Raw genomic sequence first — 6,484 nt, forward strand, 5'->3', positions numbered from 1 at the left:
AATAAGTATCAATAGTGACATGAACAAATTGTAATTTCCCAAAAGACGGGCTATGAGTAACATCCATTTGCCATAAATAACTAGGTAATAATCCACGAGGATTAACACCATAATGTGGAACAGGAAGGTGAGGTAAGCACTGTGGGCATTGCTTAACAATTTGTCGGGTGGCTTCACGAGTAAGGGAAAATTCTTTGCGTAACGTAGCCGCCGACTGATGGTGTAAAGCATGCGACTGCTGTGCTGCTTGTGAAGCAGTTTGATCATAACTTACCATAATATGAGGGTGTCCAGGACATGGACCATGAGTATCAACAGTATGAAGATAATGAATGCAATACCTTAGCCATTCTTGACAGCATGACGAACGGAAAGGAGGAGGACGGTAATTTGGGATATGTCCTGCTTTAGGGAAAAGAGATTGAGGAGGAAGAGTAACTTTAACTTTATTTTTGGGAGGAAAACGCACAGGATAAAGATCACGTTTAGATCGAGTTAAAACATCTGCAGTCACATTAAGTTTAGACAATGGACCAGGCAAGTTAGAATGAGCACGGATATGCAGAGCTGCAACACGGCCATCGTGGGAACGAATAAGCTGTTGAAGCAAACGAAAAGAGGATGATAATTCAGGGTCATTAGTATGTCCTCTGGTCGCAGTCTCCAGAAGAAATAATAAGCTGATAAGATATTTACTATCAGAAAACAAATTAAAAGATATAGAAGGCAAATGTTTAAAAGCCATCATGACAGCATACAGTTCAACACGTTGAGCTGAAGTCAAGGAAGTTTGTTTAATGAGTTTTGTTCCGTCGTCAGTGATTACAGTAGCCCCTCCTGAAGAAGAACCGTCTGTAAAAACCAAAGGTACATGAGGAATAGGCTGTTGCCTAATTATAGAAGGAAAGATATAACAGTTAACTTTGTCGAATTGGATCAATTTATCAGCAGGGTAATGGCATTCCAAGGCACCTGAAAATCCTGCAAGAGCAAGACCCCATTCATTACTATGTTGAAAAAGCCAATTTTGTTGACTAACTGAATAAGGGATAATAATTTGAGAAGGTTCTATACCCAGAAGTTGTAAGCATCTAGTTCTACCTTGCATTATTAGCTTACTACTAAGTTCAAAATAAGGGTTAATAACCTTAGAGGATGTAGTTTTCATATGAATCCATTCAATAATGCCAACAGTTTGCCATAAGATGGCAGTAGGCACATGAGGTGTTGGACAAGCAATTAAAGAAATTGGCAGGTGAGTATGCATTCGAGTTAACTGTGCAGAGCTGATAGCTCTATTAACTACTTGTAAAGCTTGAAGTGCTTCTGGAGTCATAGAGCGTGAAGTAGAAGGAGCTGAGTCACCTTTAAGAATATCAAACAAAGGCTCTAATTGAGCAGTAGTAAGTTTTAAGGAAGGCCTTGGCCAATTAATATCTCCAAGTAATTTTTGAAAATCCTTTAATGTTTTTAAATTATCAACTCGAATTTGCAGTTTCTGAGGCCTAATGGTAGTGTTATCAATATATTTTCCCAAATAGAAAAATGGAGATTGTCTTTGAATTTTTTCTGAGGCAATGACCAAGCCAAATGATTGTAAGGATTGTTGTAAAAATTGAAAAGCAGTCTCTAATAAAGAAATATTATCAGTGGCTAAAAGTATATCATCCATATAATGTATGAGATATAACGTTGGAAACCTTTTTCTCACAGGAGTTAAGGCCTGAGCCACATAGTTTTGGCATAATGTAGGACTATTTGCCATGCCCTGAGGCAATACTTTCCATTGAAAGCTCCTCATGGGCTCCTTAAAATTTAAGGAAGGCAAGCTAAAAGCAAAATGTTTTCTATCTTCAGGAAACAAAGGAATAGTGAAAAAAACAATCTTTTAAATCTATAACTAAAAGATGATAATCGTGTGGTATGGCTGTTGGAGAGGGTAGGCCTGCTTGAAGAGCTCCCATTATTAGCATAGTTTTATTAACAGCTCTTAGATCCGGTAATAACCTATATTTTCCAGATTTTTTCTTGGTAATAAAAATAGGAGTATTCCAAGGACTATTGGAAATTTCTAAATGCCCTAATTGTTTCAGTACTAATTGTTCTGCAGCTTCTAATTTCTCCTTTGTGAGGGGCCATTGGTCCACCCATACAGGGTCATCACTCAGCCAAGTAATTGGATCGGCAGTGAGTGGAGGAGAATCCAAGGCCCCTAAGAAAAACACAAACCTTGTCTATCATATTTTATTTTCACATCAATAGGATAGACAGGTCCTTGTTGATTTGTTCCCAGCCCTTTTGTGGGAAGAAATCCTTGATCCAACATCATATTAGAGACTTGAGAATTTGGACTATAAAGTAATACTCCCATTTCTTTTAATATATCTCGGCCCCAGAGGTTTAAAGGCAGCCTAGGCAAAACATAAGGCTGGAAGTATCCTGAATGGCCCTCACTATCTTGCCATAATAACTGACTACTTTGCATAGGAGAAGAACTCTGTCCTATTCCTTGAAGTTCTGTAATAGTAGGACTAACGGGCCAATGTTTATGCCAGTGAATCTGTGTCATAACAGAGACATCAGCTCCAGTGTCTAACAAACCTGAAAAAACCTTTCCATTAATGGTTCATTTCCTTTCTGGATGTTCTTTCCCTATCTTCTGAATCCAGTAGGCAGCATTAGATGATCCAAAAGCCTTTGTGTCTCTCTTTTGATGTTGTAAAATTTGTCCATGAGGTACAAAGGGCAAAAGTAGCAATTGTGCAATTTTATCCCCAGGAGAAATCATTATTATATTTTTAATAGTTTGTGCCATGATTTTTATTTCTCCTTCGTAGTCACAATCTATGACTCCTGGCATAATAGTTAAACCCTTCATGGTGACACTACTTCTTCCCAATAGTAGTCCCATCAAACCCTTGGGTAAAGGTCCATAGATGCCCGTAGAGAAGGCCTGAGGACCCATTTCAGGAGTTAATACATATCGGGCGGAGGTACTGTGGTCCAGTCCTGCGCTTCCTGCTGTTTCTCTGGAGAGCAAAGATATTGTATGTTTTTGTTTTTGGTTAATGTCTGATTGATAGTTTGAGGAGGATACACAGACATTGCCCCTATTATCTGTTGGGGCCGGGGAAGGCCCCGGGAGGAGTTTCCCGACAGTGGTGTTCCATCCTTGTGGGCCACTGAGCGACCAACAATCGCGTGCCCAACGTTTTCCCCTATTGCATTTAGGGCATAAACCAGGGATTTTCTGACCATCTGGAGGGTTTTGAGTAGGGAAGGAAGGACCAGGGTTACAGTGAAAAGATCTACATTCTCCAGCAAAATGACCTGCCTTTCCGCATTTAAAACTAGTCTTTGTTCTCTTTGGATTGTTTTTAAACCCCACTTTAGTTAATGCTGAAGCCATAGCAGCACCCTGTATATAAGCAGGCCCAATGTCTGCACAAAGGCGAATATAATCCTCCAATGTTCCCCGTTTTCTCCAAGGTCATATCGCAGCCTGACATGCATTATTAGCATTTTCAAAAGCAAGTTGCTTAACTACAATTGTACCAGTGAGTCCATCCACAATGAGTCTCCCCACCGGCTGTAACAATCTATCTACAAAATCAGCATATGGTTCATCAGGTCCCTGTCTAATTTTTGAAAGATCCTCAGTTTTGTGTGTAGAAGATAATTTCCTCCAGGCTTGTAATGCCAAATGATTTATTTGAGGATAAGCAACAAAGGGATAAGTTAATCGAACTTGTAAAGAAATATATGGTCCTTCCCCAATCAGCATATGATAATCAACTGGAATATCATGGGTAGCATTCTTTTCTGCTTGTTCAGCAGCCCGTTCATAAAAATCAAACTTCCATATTAAATAATCTCCACCATTTAAACAAGCTCGTGCAATAGACTGCCAATCAGCAGCGGGAAGAGCTTCTCCTGTAATAGTGTCAACCATAGCAGTAGTAAAAGGAGCAGTGGGCCCATATTGAGCACAAGCAGATTTTAAATCTTTCAAAACTTTAAAAGGAAGAGCCTGATGCTCCCTAATAGCCTGTTGAGGATTATTAGGATCAGGTCTTTCCGTGACAGGACAACAGAAAATAGGATCTTCTCCTCGTTTTATTGCTGCTTGTACAGCACGTTGCAAGGGACTGAGCAGTTTTACAGATGGAGAATTTTGAGGAAGACAGTCCTTACTAATTTGCAGCTTTTTCACTGACTTATCTATTATAGCCATTAGAAAATCATCTTCAGGATACTTCTCTCTTTTATGTTTAAAAGCCTCATCTGTTAAGTCAAAATGTTCCTCTTCATCTGAAATATTTAAATTTATTAGCTCTTTTGGTTTAGGAAGTGGCGACACAGTAGCTGATAATACAGTCGTTTCTTCTGTCAGAGGCTTATGTTTTTCTGACTTTACATTCAAATCAACACTATCATGAGAAGAACCTAAACATATTTTTATCAGATTCCACAAACTAAATGTAACAACGGCAGTATGAGTAGGCCCTCGAGACTCATAATAATTTTTTAAATCTTCTCCAACTTTCTGCCAGATTTCTATGTCACAGAGCCGCCATCAGGAAACCAGGGAGATACATCATGGATATGCTGCAAAAATTCAGTCAACTGTGAGGTAGAAACTTTATTACCCCGAGCTTTAAGCATCGAAAGTAAAACCGGAGCAAATAATTCACGCTCCTTTGAGCCCTTTTGCCCCATCTTATTTTACTTCTGACTGTTGCCTTATGCCTCTGTTAGTTTCACTTTTACTCGTGTCCACACATATTTTGCATAAGGGTTCTCTTACCTGCACTTTCTTTTTCTTTTCATTGGCTTCACGCTTCAGGTCCCTGTTCAGGCGCCACTTGCCGCGGACCAGCCTCAGAAAGAGGATTTCACCGCCCAGGGTCAGAAGGGACGGGGTAAGGAACTGAAGTAGCACCGACGAATGGGGTCAGAAGGACCAAGACAACTGACGGTTGCAAGGCAAGTTTTATTATGCTACAGTTGCAGATTATATCGACTAGAAAAGGGAAGGTTGCCAGACGGTGGTTTACATCATCTAATGACTGTCTCGGCTCAAGGATAACTTCCCTGGGAGAAAACCCATAAACCCAGAATCATCCAAAATAACCTGCACGTGCAGGGTGGAGACAGATTGGCTTGTCTCATTTTACATTCTTTCTGATTTCTGGGCCCTGGTGATTTATCTCCCGTGGAATGGAACAAGGAGGGGAACAAGTAGGGACAGTCCCTTCGAGCAGCGGCGGCATGCCTGGCATGTCCGTAGCCTGCTCTCAAGGCTGACTGCTTCCCACACATATGTTGGCTTGTTTAAGCCTCAAGCCCTCGATCCTTTGATGAAATACAATAATTTCATTCCTATGGTTTTCAATACCAAAAACTCAACCTCCAGGAGGGCTAAAGTCTAATTTGTACTCCAAACCAAGTAGCAGTGCAGTTCGCTACTACTGAGGCTGAATCCATAAAGACTTCAAGACCACGACCAGAAGACAAGTTATTATATATAATACCCTAGAAGGCCTGAAACATAATTATCATATACATAGCTGGTCCTTCAGAGCTTTTCACCTATAACATGTTTTTTGATGAAAGTTATTTAATGTACTGGAGATAACTGTGACTTACTGATCAAATATTTGAATACTTATACTTACCTGGGATTTCATTTCTGCTGAAAGAAAAAGGAAAAACAGGACTCACCTAAAAAAAACAAACTTTAGAAATGAAAGTAAAAATCTTATCACACACTCTCACTTTTGGAAGCAGCATAGAGGGGCAGTCAATGGTAAAACACTGGTGAAATAGGTCAAAACTCTAGGCCAAAAATCCATTATTATTATCGTCAGTGACAGTACCACAACTGTGCCCTTCATAATTAATAAGCACTCCTAACAATCTTCATTTGGCACCAGATGATGTGTTGAAGAGAAACACTCTGGGAGGTTTTGAATCACACTTGGTATTTTGTTAGCCAAGTTACAGGAGAATTTTTAAAGTGGGGGGAAGGGAAGAAGGAAACGGACCAGAAAAAGAATTGAAGCCATCATCTACAGACCAACAAAGCACTGAGAGTTCCAAACGTTATGTCAGACACTAAAGTGACTGATAGAGGCTCAAGTGGTTTATAAAACCTATAAAAAGACTACACCAGCAAAGTCCCCATTTATCGGTAGAGTTCAGAAACTAAAACAAGGAATATTTTAGCTTAAAACCTTATCTCAAGAGAATCATATACACTTCACATGAATAAAAATACCTGAAACCAAACATTTTTAAAAGCTCCAATACCCAAAATATAAAGAAAAAAATTAATTCAGAAGACTCAATCAATCCGTGATAATCACAAAACGGCCGGGCAATCTCTATCTCCCTTCCACATTAACCATCCATCCCCTGGAAGACCAAGGGAGATCAGACCTTCCAGACTTACCTTCCAGACTTACCTTCCAGACCTTCCAGA

This window comes from Mesoplodon bidens (genome assembly GCF_964165515.1).
Source record: "Mesoplodon bidens genome assembly, contig: HAP1_SCAFFOLD_312, whole genome shotgun sequence".
NCBI lineage: Eukaryota > Metazoa > Chordata > Mammalia > Artiodactyla > Ziphiidae > Mesoplodon > Mesoplodon bidens.